General features: G+C 40.5%; 1 protein-coding gene across 1 annotated transcript in view; it reads left to right on the top strand.

The window, feature by feature from the left end:
* The first annotated feature begins 2,670 nt into the window (after positions 1 to 2,670).
* The window catches only part of grin2da (glutamate receptor, ionotropic, N-methyl D-aspartate 2D, a), a 274,878-nt gene continuing 261,833 nt past the window's right edge, over positions 2,671 to 15,715 (top strand). The window contains exon 1 of the mRNA XM_088090301.1: positions 2,671 to 3,039. The gene's annotated coding sequence lies outside the window, so the exon portion shown is untranslated. The remainder of the gene's footprint in view (positions 3,040 to 15,715) is intronic.

Genomic DNA, 15,715 nt, shown 5'->3' with positions numbered 1-15,715 from the left:
GTACATTTATCTCAGTGAATATGGGAGCAACTGGTGTTCAGCTTCCTCGGTCGCTGAGTTTATTTTTGTAATTGTGTGATTTTGGTGAATCTGAACAAACATTTTAAAACACCACAGAAGTCACACAACAGAACAAACAAACCAATTAAATCAAGGCAGTGGGAGAACAGCAACTCAAGTGTTTAGTGAGGTAAAATAACTGTTTTTGTCAATGGAGTCTGGCTTTGAAGAGAGCATAGATAAGTTTCAATTTAACTTGATTTGCCTGTAAAAAAGACTGTCTGGAAGTACTGAGCGTAAGACTGATTAATGAGTTTATACTGATCGAGTTGTGTGAGAGTTTGTAAATGGGTGTTTTATTTGTTTTGGACCCTTATGACTTAAATTCATCAAGAACTTTCTCAGTTTTGTTGTCTTTGTTCACTGAGGAGGCATGAGAGAATAACAAATTATTTTATTTTATTTTTTTAATTAAGCATAACACGGGGTGAGCCCTTAATATACAAATAGTCATTTGAAGGGATGAAGTGTTCCTTTAACCCTTTGAAACCTGGAACATTGACAATTTGATTCCTTTCACATAAATTAAGAATAAGAAATGAAGCTGAGAATTTGGAGAGAAAGAGAGAAATTATTAGAAAAAACACGGAAAAATATCTACAAAGCTATATTTATACTTGTTTTTATTATAATAATTGTGAAAAAATGTTTCTATACATTTATATATTATTTGTTTTATATTATTTATTATTTAGATTTTTTTCCCCTGAAAATTGTAACTTCTTTCGATGTTTTTGAAAGAAATGAAGCCGCTTTGCTCAGTTGTCAAAGGGTTAATGTACCGAATACTTTAATATTTAATGGTTAACCATGTTCTAGAGGATGATCATAAAGATACTGGTAACTACAGTTGTCACGTAAATGTAGTTCAGTAAAAAGTACAACATTTTCCTCCGAAATGTAGTTGAGTAGAGATTAGGTTGCATAACATATACAATAAAATATTGTATAAAATACAAATATAAAATACAAGTAGATTCCTTAAAACTTTAATGTAACGACTGCAGTAAATCTACTTTGTTAGGTCTCTCCCATTCCATTTGTAGCATAACTCAGTATTTGATTATGCATCATTTAATACAGAGAATAGCTTTACAGAGAAGAAAAGACCTTTTTCAATGTTTTCTTGTTTACTGTACAGAAGGTTAATGAGCTGCCGAAACACTTCTTTCATAATTGTTCATAAACACCAAAGCAAGTGTTCTGCTGCTGCAGTCAGCAAGTTTTCTGTAAAACGACTAATTAACTATCAGAATGATCGATTAGTGTTTTGATAGATAAATAGACTAATTGTTTTAGTACAGTTTAAATGTAAATAAACGTAAAGTGCAAAAGAAATCACTGGATTTTATGTCATGTTAACTTTAAGCTTTGCCTTTTATAGATTACATAATGTTATCACTTGTGTTTTAGTCATTTTCTGCACTGGATGGATTTCGTGACAAAGTGTTGACATATCTCGTCACATTTGAGAGCACAGAAGACAGAGGGGACGAGAGGAGAGATGGGAAAGATGGCAAGGATACTGGAGGGGTTAGAGAAAGGAAAGGAGTGGGGGAACATGGAAGGATGAAGGGATGGACGGTGCTGGAACTAAGAACATTTACTCAAACACTGTACTATGAATATGGGGGTTCTTGTACTTTACTGTATACTTCGACTCCACCACAACTCAGAGAGTAATATTGTACTTTTTATCTGACAGTTTTAGTTGCTTTACAAATCAGGGTTTTGGCATAAAAAACTTTATAAAATATGATGTCTCTTATAAATGACCAGTTTCTACAAGTACAGCTGCAAAGATTAGTTTATTAATCAAACTTCACAGAAGATTAATTGTATTACAATTACAACATGTACAAGTATTTTGATAAACATTCAAGTCTTTTTTTAAACTCTTTTTATTATATAATTATGAGTAAGTGTTTTTCTTCTTTGAAAAACAAACAAAAACTTTTTGATGTCTTTTCTGATGTCTTTTCTTTTTTTATAAAAGTTTGAGGGTTTGTGTGTTTTTTTTTAACTCTAACTTTAACTCTAACTCTTTAAATAATGGGTTTGGGTGTTTTTTGTGTTCTTTTCTTGAAAAAATAATTTAGAGGTTTTAGGTGTGATTTTTCTTTTTCTGTATTTTGAGGGTTTTGGTGTCTTTTCCCTCTTTATCAGTAATATTGAGTTTTAGGGTGTATTCTTTTTTTTTTTTTTGGGGGGGTGGTGGGTTTAATGCAATGATTACTTTCATTTTTAATACTTGACGTACATTTTCCTGATTACTTACTTTCTCTCAAATAATATTTTCAATTCAAGACTTTTTTCTTTGCATCCGAGTATTTTTACAGTGAGGTATGAGTACTTTTACTTAAGTAAAGGATCTGAATACTTCCACCACTTGGAAGGGATGGAGGAAAAAAGAGGACATGGTGGATGAAATAATGGATGAAAGGAAGAGGGGAAAGGTAAAAAAAAATATTTATGGAAAGATGGAAAGAGAGCATCCCACACCGGGTAACTTAGTTTAGCATTCAACACGTGTCGCGAGGAAGTGATGAGGAGAGAGAGGGAATGGAGGGAGGAAGCGAGGAGGAGAGAGAGGGAGGTAGAGAGACGTTGCTAGGTGACAGAGCGTACATACTGAATTTTAACAAAATAACGGGAGAGGAGAGAGTGAGTGAGAGGGACAGAGAGGTAGCAGTCAGCAACATGTAGCCTCGCCGAGTGGTGGAAAGGTCGAAACTGTGCGTGCGCGTCTTCATCTGCCTTTTTGTGTGTGTGTGTGTGTGTGTATGTGTGTGTGTTTGTGTGGACAGGAGGGGGGTGACATGCCTTCGTTTCATCCCGAGGACATTACCCCGCAACATTAGAATCGATCAGGCTCTATGCCGCAGGAAATGTCCAGCGGAGGGATGGACGGATGGATTGTGGTGCACGGAGAGAAGACGCGGAGAGCAAAAAGAGAAGAAGAAGAGTGTCCTGAAAACAGTGAGTACATTCTTTTCCTGTCTTATTTTGGACCCCTTTGGTGTCTCTGCTGGTCTTGTCTTTTCCGCTGAAGGTGAAAATGTTGCGCCGTGTCTCAGACAACTGTCTCCGGCTTTGCCCTTCACATCCCGGCTGCTGGATGCGAGGCGCTGCTGCATTCCTCCCGGGGCTTGTTGTGCATATATGTGCAGCCCGGACTACTCTGGGCTGGCGCGCTGACGGGTTTAGGACGCAGCCGGCCGGTGCGCGAGGCTTTGACCCCTCTGTCATTGATGCGCGTGCACGCCGGCATGGCTTGTCTTTCACCCAGACGCGCACACACACATGTACGGACCGGTGCGCCATCCTTCCCCGTCTCCATCCTTCCTCTCTCTCTCACGCATGAAGTCAGTGCACAACTTACAGCTAGTGACAGGCAGCTGTGATTCAGATGTGACATTTCGGAAAACCCGCATACATGCCTCCTCGCGCGCGTGCGATCTCACCATACAGACAGTTTTTTTTTTCCATTTTGCAACCGGTTGTTGCGCATTTGTGCGTTTTGCCCTCTCCAGCGGCTGCCTTGGTCACACCAAAGGGACTCACATCCCTCCTCCTCTTCTCCCAAAACCTCCCTTCCTACCCTCCTCCTCCCCCCTTTCAGTATTATTAGCTGTAGGGCAGCTATCAGATCCAGGATCAGTCCTCTGTGTGTATGTGTGCGTGCACATCAGCAGCTGGTGCACCAGTGAGCAGCAGCCTGTGTGTGTGAAGATCACTCCCCAGGACAGACAGGGGAAATTGGGATTCAGAGCTAGGAGCGTGCACCTCCCCTCCACCTCCACCTCCAGTCTACCACGACACACCAGCACCATTCCTCAAAGCATGATGGAAAATAAAGCACCGCTCGCACTGATGATGCTGCAGTTTCACTCGTGAGCGTGTGTGTGTGCGTGCACCTCATTCAACAGTTTGAATTGAATTTCCGGTCATGTAGCGTAAACACACTATTCATGCCTCCTGTTTCTATACAGGAGGCTGTGTGAGGGTTTTTCGCTGTATGGTTGCTGTAATGGAGGAGTGAGAGCTGCTGGTCAGTGTGTCATTTGCTGTAAAGACTTTTATTTTCTTGGTTTGGTGCTTCAGATGTGTGAAACAACTAGTTGAGTGTGCAGAGATGAGATATTTCCTCAAATAAAAGCATCAAACTGCTCGGATATCTGACTTCTAACATGCAACCAAATAGAAAGTTAGCTGCCTCGAGTGTCCAGATAGCTGCGGCTCTATGACCGCTCTAAGCTGGCGGTATCCATGCCAACTATCTATGTTCTGTGACTGACATTTTGGACATGTTTGTGTGACCTTGTGCCCCTGCTAGTAGTAAGAAAAAAACATCCTCTTGGCTGCTCTGTTTTCCTGCTTCCACCATTTTGAGGCCATCGACTGCTGAGGCAGCACAGCTTTCATGACGCCGTCTCTGAGGCCAACCGGACTGTTTGGCTCGATCCAGGCGTTTTATCTCTCGTTAGGTACTTAAGCCGGACAAGGTGTGATGGATAAAGATGGTGGCTCCTTGGCTGAGACCCTCAAAGGCTGCGGGGCTTATTCCATATTCACTCTCACTTTGTCTGTCTTTGAGGCCGGGGCGTCACGTGAGCGCCGGGGTCGTCCACACACTGTTTCTTCAAAGGTGAAGTGGATAAAGCTGGATTTTTTTCCCCCTCATGTCAGGTGCCTTAAAATGAAACAAGAGGATAAAGATGGCGACCAGAGCTGATGTCTGAATCACTGTGGCTTTGACTGTGATCGTGGAAGTGGGCCGAAAGTTGAATTCTGATGTAGCCTCAGAGATGGTCTGTTAAACTGATGAGGAATGAGGAATCTATCAACTCATTTTTATTTTCAAAACTACTGTGCTCAGGGTTCCCATGGTCATGGAAAACCTGGAACAGTCATGGAATGTCACAATCATTAAAAATCATGGAAAGTTTTGGAAAAATCATGGAAATGTGTTATGTGTAATTAAATTAAATCAATGTAACATAACTTGTTTTCTGTAGCCGAATTACAATTTTTAAGAGGCTGCATTAAATCGAGGAAAGCCCGCAGTGATTGGCTGAGAGCAAAACCAAAACAAATAGTCTGTTTTTTCTAAATTTGGGTACAAAAAGGATTGAATGCAGGTATCGTTTTATTTTGGTTCCTATCTTACTGAAGCAGATTTTGTGAAGTTGAACCTCTCTGAACTTCTCAGCGTTGTGCCATTGGTGAATGTTTGTTTCTTGAATTTTGGGGAGCAGCACCATGAAGTTTCGATGTTCTTGTAACAATGGACGTAAGCCAGTCATGTCTCGAGTGTTTGAGTCTGTATTTGTGAGCAAAGGGTTAAAACTAACTTGAAGACACTTTCTGTTGCTTTTTTCACTCATTTGTTCCTGTCCTACTTCCTACTCTGAATGTCCGTATGTTCTTTTCTAAGTAGAGTTTGACAGATTTATCAGGTTGATAAACGTCCGAATGTCCGGAACGGATTGAACAAAGCCACTTCCTCTTTCAAATTAAAAGCCCTCTAGAGTTTTATGCATGATCCAGCCATATACAAGGTTTTGACCAGTGTGTCTTTATGTTTTATGCATCATGAAGAAAGTTTTTTCATAATTTGGAAATCATAGAAAAGTGTGCAAAATGTTGTTTGTTAGCAGCGTGGCCACTTAATTAGCTTTCAGCTTCATTATGACAAAAACTCCACTATCTTCTAGTTTTAAGGGATATTACAAAGCTAACTTAGCAACCTACAAGGAGAAACCTTTTATCGCTTTCTATGAATTAGAGATTTTAAAAGATATGGTTAGTAGCTGTAGACTTTGACACACTGTCCTTACAATACTTGTGCACACACACAGAGTTGTTGTCTGCAATGAGGGATTATCACTGACATTTCAGGTGCACCCACTTTAAAGTCTACCTCTAAATGATGCTGTTTAGATTTCTGAGGCTAAACATTTGGCTTGTTTACAACTCGTCTGACTGCTCAGGTTCAAGCTCTTTATTCATCATGTGCACAGCAATTACAGAGACGCAGTGGTTGGCAGTCAAAGTCTGCGGCTTCCTCCAACAATACTCATTAAATATGTATAAGAAAACAGAAAAAGCAGATCACACCAGTAAAAGCAAAATGAAAGTCCAGTTCAGACAAGCAAGTTAAAGGTCCAGTGTTTAGGATTTATAGAGAAATACTGGCAGAAAAGGAATGTGTGTTTTCTTTTGTGTAAAAAGCTGAAACTAAGAATTGTTGTGTTTTTGTTACCTGAAAATGAGACGTTTATATCCACATAGGGAGCCTTCTTCCACTTCTTCCACGGAATCAGAAATGTTGTTTCTACACTGTAAAATCTGACAAGTTGATCCTTCTTAAAATAATCTTTAAAACTGGGTCATGTTAACTTGAAATTTAGCCGTGTTTAGTTATTTTGTGAAGTTGTTGCAACTTGACAAATGACAAATGAAATTACCTTCTTTTAGCAACGTCAGTAAACCAAGTTATTCTGACTGAACTTGCTCATGACAAAGAGGATTTTGCCAATGATGAAGTTAGGAGATCTGTTAGTTCTGTTTTGTTAATATGTTTGAGAAAATACAAAAATTGATTGACTAGTTTGCAACCAACAGAGTACAAATACATAACACAGTAAACTCTGTTTATTTAAGCTGCTAATGTTGAAGTTGCAGCAACTTCACAAAATCAAGTAAATACAACTAAACTTCGAAAGCATTGTACTGCATCGTGTCGTGTCGTGTCGTGTCGTGTCGTGTCGTGTCGTGTCGTGTCGTGTCGTATCGTATCGTATTGCATTGTATCGTATCGTATCGTATCATAAACAAAAGTATAGAAAAGGTAGAATGATGATACATTGGTAACTAAAGTTAATGCTTGTGTTTCTTGCCTCATCAGACTTTGTTTTGGCAATTTAACTGTAGTGAGATCTTGGCAGTTACTTTAGCAAACGGAGTGTTATCATAACTGATGAAAACTACGGCCCAAACTTTGAAAATGAGACCCAAGTTGTTTGGAAACATAATTATGTTTGAACTGCCACGAGGCCACTTAGACTTTTGGGGTAGACTGTGTCAACAGATTGTAAAATTAGTTTGAGAAAATTGCAAAGCCAACAGGGTTTTGCAGCATCTGGTGGCTTGTTACTAGTGATGCATGTGCCAGGGTGTGCATCGCTCTTGGTGTGTGTCCACCTGTAAAATGAGGGAGGGACGAGGGAGGGAAGCAACAGAGTAAGACGTGAACGGAGGAAAGAAAGAGGCAAGAAAAGGAGGAAGGAGTCATGAGAGGAAGAGGAAAAAAAGAATCAAACCCTCCACTCTGAGCAGCCTGCCACCTGGTCCGCTGTGCGTCTCACTGTGTTTGAATACAGCAGTAGAAGTTGTCATGTGTCATCACCTCCCACAATCCATCACAGCGGAGTGGTGGCGAAGCAGAGCGGCAGACAGTCAGAGAGCGACTGAAGGCCCGTCTCTCTCTCTCTTTGTGTCAGCTGCCTCTCTCGTCCTCCGTCTCTTTGTCTCTGTCTCTTCACCACAATCACACACATTTAATTGTGACACTAAGCTGTCTGAATACTTCATTTCATTCACATAATCCCCAACACACTCTCTGTTTCATGTGTGTGTGTGTGTGTGTGTGTGTGTGTGTGTGAATGATGACATATCCATTGAAAGGCTGCGCCAGGCTAAATGAGTTCAGCCATTTTGGGTTGTTTTTCGGGAATCGTCTGGCCTTTATTTGGCTTTCTCTTATTTATTTGCTTTGTCTGAGCTTCCTCTCTCTTCCCTCATCACTTTGTTTCTCCCCTCATTACTTTATTTCTTGGACTCTTTCTTATTTTCTTCTTCTCTTCCTCTTTTTTATTTTGTTTCTTTCCGACTTTTAATTTCCCTATTCTTTCTTTCTTATCCTGGTGCAACTTTTCTACCTTCCATTTTTCACCTCTTCCATCCATCCTTTTGGTCTTCCATACTTCCTTTCCTCTTTCTTTCACTGTTCATCTTTTCCTGTCTTACCTCCATTCCCTTTTGATCTCTGCATACTTCCCTACAGGCTCTTTCTCCTATCCTCCACTACCTCATTTATACCAACCTCTCCTCCTTTCATTTGTATTTGCTGTCTTTCCTTCTTTTGTCTTTTCTTCCCTGCCTCCTCTCTTCCTTACTCACTCTGGTCCCCTTTTCTTGCTTACTTCTGCTCTCTTTTGATCTCCTCATTATCAGCTGTACATTTGGCATTGCTTCCTTCCTTTTTCTCTTTCTTCTATACTTTGTTCCCCTTCTTTCTACTGTTTACTGTTTGTACTCTCTCATTTTTTGTCGTTTTCGGCTTACTCCCTTTCTTACTTCCATTCACTTTTGGTCTTTTTCATCGTAAAATACTTCCATCCTCTGTACATCCCTTCTTTCCTTTTTTTCTCCTTTCATTACTCATTACTTCTGTCTCATTTCCTTTTGGAGCATCATTTTGCCTTTTTACTCGATACTTCCTTCCTTTCTTACTCCATCCCTCTCTCTCCTCCTCCTCCTTGCTTCGACTCCACTATCATCTTTCTTTCCTCGTCTCCTCTGCTGCCTTCAGTCCTGTCTTCTTTTCACTTTTCCTTCAGTTTTTTTTCTTATTTTTTCCCTAACTCCATTCCTCTTTTTCAAACAAACAACAAATGACCAAAAAAATAGAATAAAATATGATTTCAGAAAGATTGCATTTTCATTTAAGATGCAGAAGGTCTCCAAACATGTAACAGGAATAGCTGCCAGATCTTCTGAAACCTTTCAATTGCTTTTTCTAGCTTCTGTTTGATCTGATTTTTTTCTGTCTTTTCTTCCTCTGTTTCTCCTTCTCTTTTTTGCCCCAGTTTCCTTTCGGTTTCTTCTTACTTCCTTGCACTCTTCCTTTATTATCTCTATGTGTTTTCTTGCTCTGGTGCTGCTAGCGCCCTTTCTTCTTTCCCCTTTTTCTCCTTCTTCCTCCGTTGCTCTCCTCTTTTTTCCTTCCTCACCTCTGCTCTTCCCTCCTCTTTCCCTTCTTCATCCTATTTCCTTTCACCATCTGTCCTTCCTCTTTGATTCACATTTCCTTCTTTCCTTGTTCCCTCCTCCATCCCTCTGTCCCCTGCACCCTCTCGCTCTCCCTCCATCCCTCCCTCTTTTATTCGTATCTCCTCCTCTTCCTCATTCCTCTGTCCCCTCCCTCCTACAGTCGGACCATTCATATCTGCTCTCCTCTTTATCGGCACGCTCCATCAGCCTCTGTGAATGGATGCCCGAGAACAAGGAGATGAATGGACTTGCATTCATCCCTAGGTGTGTTTCATCAGGCCTGGACATGACCACCCCCCCCCTCTCTGTCACACACACACACACACACACACACACACACACACACACACACACACACACACACACACACTCCAGCATATCTGATGCAGGACTGGGGCCAGCGTCAACAGTGTGGAGATGAAACTAAGAGGAGCAGCAGCAGTGTCAGGTCAGGAATGATTGATGCTGGGTGGAGGAGGGAGGAGAGGAGGAAGGAAGAGGGAAGAGAAGTACGGATTGAAGAGGGAAAGAAAAATGGAAGGAAGAAAAGGGTAGGGTACGGCAGGGATACTCAACTGGTTCTGCTTGAGGGCCACTCTTGCAAAATGACAGTATAGGCCAGGGGCCAAGCTCTGATGTTTCTCTGAATTTTGGACTTTTTTAGGATTTTTTTAGGATGTTTCAAATATTTAAAGGACATTTCTAGGACGTTAGGATGTGTCTAGGACTGTAGGATGTTAACAGGACGTTTCTCTGATTTCTCTGACAACTCTTGGATTTTAAAGTGTGTCAAGAATTTTAGGAAGTTTCTAGGATTTTGCAGCATTTCCATGATTTTTAAGGTGACATTTTTGGGATTTTAGGACATTTCTAGGATTTCAGAATGCATCCAGGATTTGAGAATGCTTCTGGGATTTGAGAATGTTTCTAAGATTTTAAGACATTAATAGGATTTTAGGATATTTCTCAGATTTAGGGATGTTTCTAGGATTTTAGGACATTAATAGGATTTTAGGATATTTCTTGGATATAAGGACATTTTTAGGATTTTAGGACATTTTTAGGATTTTAGGACATTTCTAGGACTTGAAAATGTGTCTAGAATTTTAGGATGTTAATAGGATTTTCAGAAATTTCCAGGATTCTTGGATGTTTCTCGGATTTTAAAACATTTCTAGGATTTTAGGACATTTTTCGGATTTTATAATGTTTCCAAGATTTTAGGAGGTTTCTAAAATTTTGAGATGCTTCGAGGTTTTCAGGACATTTCCAGGATTTAAGAAAATTTGAGGCTCAGCCAGGACCTCTGTAAGGGTTTGCAGAGAATCCTCCATTGGCACTTTCTTTGATAAACAGGCTCTATTTTGATGCTTTTTTGCTCTCTGACATCTTTTGTACACTACAAGTACAAAAATAAATCCCAGTGTGAATATCTTCATATGTATTGTGAATAAGAAAATGGTTTGGCTGCCACCTGACCTCCAGTCAGGGGCCAGATTTGGCCTGTGGGCCGCAAGTTGAGTGCCACTGTGGTAAAGGAAAAAGGAAAGGAAAGGAAAGGAAAGGAAAGGAAAGGAAAGGACAGAAGATGTGAAGGATGAGGGACTGACAGAAGGAAGGGAGATAAGAGGACCAGTGGAGGAGATGGTGGTGGAAAGGTGCCAGTAGCTAGAAACTGTGAGAGACGACGCTGTGGTGTCAAAGTTAATCGATGCACGCCGAGTTAACATATGCCATTTTGGTGGAGGCATTACAATGTCAGGAGTGTGTTTGTGTTTCCAGCAGGCGTGAAGTCAGTGGGAGCTGACAAAAAAAAAAAGGACAAGACTCAAAGACTTATTTTTTTAAATACTGGAGTTCACACAAGACAGGTGGATTAAAACAAATTCATTACATTTACTTTTTAATTTAACCTTATTTTGACAAAGATGTTAATAATTGGATTGAAGCAGACTCGGCTGATTTGTTAAAGGCTGAACAAAACCCTCGGCTGGATGTTTCGAGCTCTTTACCCCTCTGTTTGCACTGGTGGGAGTATTTATCTGCTGTCATCTCATACACAATGATTTGCAAGTCAAAAAACATACTGACTAAAACTGGAGCACATTTGGCTGAAAACTGACATATTGGTTACATAATTGTTGTTTAAACAGCATTTACATTCCAGCATTGTAGTTGAGACCTGCTTCACATTAAAACAGTCATATGAGAGTTCTTCAAGTAATGCTGCTAACCAACAGCTGTACCAGATGGTCTCAGGTACGCCAACACTGTACCCCCATAGACAGATGGGATGGCCTTAATTGAGCGGCTGTGGAGTGACTGTGTCCGTGGTGAATCTACGATTGCATGTGTGAATCAATACAAGACAAAGTAATTGTGTGAGACTGCCAATGTTGAGGATTGCATTTTTACTACCACATAAAGTGACAGAAGATGGGTCATTTAACCATAGATATAGAAACCTAGATACCTCATTAGGCCGCTGCTCTAAGCTCGCAGTGATGAGTTTGCGCAGGTGCCGTATTGCAGCAGTCAAGATCCGCTAGTAGACAAATACATGTGTATTGAGAGGTGCAGATTTCTCGACTGTAACCTGCTTAATTTTGAACCAATTTTCAAGAATTTTTTTTTGTTATTAACATTGGAAAGCGAGCATTATAGTGGTTACTTGTTTGAATAAATTTCAGCTATAGGAGGTGATCTAATCAGCTCGATGACAAAACGGTAATCTTCTGAATAGCCACAACACTGGGACATGCAGACGTATGAATAAGCAACATCCAGTGATGGAGTGTAAACAAAATACTTATATTCAAGTACAGTACTTTAGGACAACTTTGAGGTACTTGCACTTAACTTAAGTATTTGCATTTTCTGCTACTTAAAATTTCATGAAACTTCTTTTAATTCATTTTCATACTTCCACTTCATTTCAGAAACATTACACACTTAATAACAAAGCTGGCAGGTTTAATTGTGGCAAATTTTTAAAAAATGTACTAAAGTGCTGTGCTTGAATAAAAAGTTTAAAAAATACCTAAAAATTAGAAGCCCAATAAAAATGAAATTAAAAGGAAAAATTGCTTAATAATAATAATAATACTAATACTAATACAGCAAAATAACTTTGAATAATGATGATAGCAAATTAAGTTTTCTGACAGTTATGCCTATCTTTAAAAAATACAACAATTTTCCAAATCTACTAATTTCTTGCAAAATGGTTCAAATCACTCACTGCTTTATTTCCACCACGTTTTCAAAAGAAAGCAAACAAATTTGATCTCATTTTGAAAGTTTAAATGATTGTGAAGGCGTCTGAGCACAGCGTGAGAAAACTCATGTCGATCCATGCACAGGGTGAACCACAGACCTTATTTTAGGCATCTAACCACAAAAACCTTTAAAAACCTCACCGACTTTGAGACGAGGGAGCTACAAGTGCACAAAAATGCCAACTCATTTCTGGTGTTTTAGGCCTTATTCCTGCATCACTCTAAATGTAAATATCAAAGTTCTTCACTGAGCTACTCCAAATTTTCTCCATGTGCTGTTGGCAGCTGCAGAACTTACCCCGGTACTTCCCCCTGTTGACCTGTATATCACCAAACTATTATTATGCAGTTGGCCATTTTTTTCAGTCTCTCACTGATACAAAAGTCTTTCTATTCTGATCAGCACAGCTGTTATAAATGATAAATGGGCTCCTCTGAGAACACTGCTGCTTTCCTTCAGAACATATGGCGTTATTTGATGAAAGTTTCTCCTCTGTGGCATATTTTAAGGTAGACAGAGAGAGCGGAGGATTAGAAGAAAGAGAAGTGGATGACACAAGGCAACATTTCTGGGCCAGACTTAAAACCAGGACATCACATTTACACGGTGCATTATGCGCCTCAACACACAGACACAAACTGTGTTTTATTAACAAAAAAAGGCGGGGAAGTCATAATATTTCTGCATAATACGGAGAGCTGTTTAAAGTTGTTGCTTCTTAGCAAAACATAAATTCGGCCGCTGCTATGTGAGCTGCTTTTTTGACAGGAGATATCACAACAGCAACACACAATGTTCTTAGAGAAAAAAGTGTGTCGGTATGCAGGGCGGAGCTGCTCTTCATCTTCGGTTTTTCTTACTGTCTGGGTCAGGTGTCGCGCTAATCCCTCACTTGGGATTATCCGAGCAGCCAAATCAGATATTTGAGGAAAATGTGTCGGGGAGCACTAAAAAAAACCCCAAAACACAGCAGTAAGGAAAGGCAGCAGTTTGAGGAAGCTGAGAGGCAGCTTCAAGGAGGTGAAGGAGGAGGAGAGAAAACAAAAGGACATTCAGCAGAGCACTCTGGAATTGAAGTGAACTAACCAGGGGCTCGGCGGGCCGGCCCGTCGCTGTAAATCTACATCAGCGGATTAATGTGGCTGGAGCCCGCTGAGGAGGGAGGTGAGGGATTTGTTCGGTGCACCTGTAACCCCCACCTGGTGTAGCACTCAGAGACAAGGGCACCGGGGAGCTGCGGAGGGCGAGTGGTGAGAGGAGGGATGAAGAGAAGAGAAAGAGACATGGATACTGAGGTTGAGGGGCAATCTGCACCTGTAGCGTTGCATCACCTGAGGACTGTTTGGGCTCTCTCTCTCTCTCCCTGCCTCCACCTCCTTTTGGTCTTTTTTTCCTCCCCTTACACTGTAAAATCTGACAAGTTGATCTCACTTAAAATCATCTTGGAAACTGATTAGCTTGGAAAAATAAAGTTATAGTACCATGTTTCAGGAATCTAACCAAAAACCTAATAAGAAAACCATTGACTCTGAGACAAAGAAACTGGGATTGGTGGATTGCTGACAGATATTTAGGTTTTTGAAGTCCTTACTGGGGTTCTATGTTAGATAAAAGTAAACATGAATTAAGATTAGTAGTCATATTTACTTACTTTATCAAGGTAATCTTGAACTACAATCAAGTTTTTAGATTTTACAGTGCATGTCATGTATTTTCTTGCCCTTTGCTTGCTCTCTCCCCTCATCCCTCTCTCCCCCTCCGTCTCTCCTTTTCAGCCACCCAGTCAGCTTAGCTCAGCTCAGCCTCGGCTGCCTATTACCCTGCAGCCACTGTACATTTTTGACTTTGTAGGCTATTAGCCTGCAGCCTGCCTGAATACCCTCCCCTCCCAAAATCTGAGCTGAATATTGTTAGAGGGGCTTTGGAGAAGGGAGGCAATTTCTGATACGCTGTTGAGAAAATGCCTGTGTGACTCTTCCCTCTGTCAGAGGCTCAGGGCTCAGTTTAGACAAGATCCTTACCTCACGCCGCCTCTCAAGGTTGCAGTGACTACGGCGCAGTGAATGCAATGTAGTCAATTAGGCAGGGTTCGAATCCCTGCACAGGCCTGGTGGGGGAAGCTGAGTGAGTAACACTTTTACCCCTCGCTTAAAGACTAGTGCGGAGGTGCAGGCACGCAAGAACTAAGCCCCCAGCTGCTCTGCGGCTGGAGGAGGATGACTGGGAGTTTTACTTGGTCAGAATAAGTGCACATGAATGAAGGGCGGTGGAAGAGAGCGCACGCTGCAGAACTTCCACGTAACGGTCCGTGATACAGCACTCGATCATAGGGCTGCACGATTTATCGGAGAAAAAAAAAGTCACAATCTCGATTCATGTGAGGGGTGTAAATCAACAGTTTCACCACGATATGATATATCGATTCTATCGACAACTATACTATATGTGCCGATAGCGATTTGGATTCTGTTCAGGGGCCTGCAATTGACACAGTGTTTTATGCAAATGCTCCCATTGGTTTAGGCTATGTGCGTCATATAATAGTCAGTGTATATGTGAGGGCCTGTTCATCGCTACTTGCAGCTTTAATTTATTCAATAACTATAATTTTACATTCTATTTTTTATATTCTGCAGCATTTAAGTTCATCACTTTGATGTTGTAAACTAAGCGACAAAAAGAGACTTGAGTTTTTATTTACATTTTGGCAAAAATCCTGCAGCATTTTTCTGTGGAGAATAGAGTGCATATATTAAAAGGCTTTTCAAAGTAAGACCTGTGTGTATTTTTGTCTCTCTAATGGCACTAGAAGCATCGATTTTTGTATCCATTTTCAAGTCAAAGCAGTAATTTTGCCAATGGCAGGCTAAACACTTGTGTAATTTGTGTCACTGCCAGCAAGAGTCATCTCTTTCTCTCCGCACCAAGGAAGCAAAATAAGGAGCCCCCAGAGTTAACTTTTACGACATGATCAATAAGCTTTTTAATGAATGGTCATATAATTAAAAAAAATGTAAAAAGATTTGATACAACTGTGTTGACACAGTGAGCGGCATACACAACAAATTATATGTCTTTCTAATTGCCCAGCTTTCTGTTGGTAAAATTACTGTTTTGACTTGAAAACAGAAATTAGTTGACCCTGAGCTATCAGAGAGGCAAATTATACAAAGGTTAAAATGTCCATCCTGTGCAGACTGCAGATAATGACAGACACAAAAAAGCATGTAAAAACTGTATTTATACCACACTTAAAGAAAGTGCTTTGGAGTCTAGCTCCATATTTGGGTCAAGCCAAAGTCAAATTTGATAATGATGC

Source organism: Plectropomus leopardus, chromosome 17 (assembly GCF_026936395.1).
Source record: "Plectropomus leopardus strain MGB_pleo_1.0 chromosome 17, ASM2693639v1, whole genome shotgun sequence".
NCBI classification, from domain to species: Eukaryota; Metazoa; Chordata; class Actinopteri; order Perciformes; family Serranidae; genus Plectropomus; species Plectropomus leopardus.
This window is presented reverse-complemented; position numbering and strand designations above follow the sequence as displayed.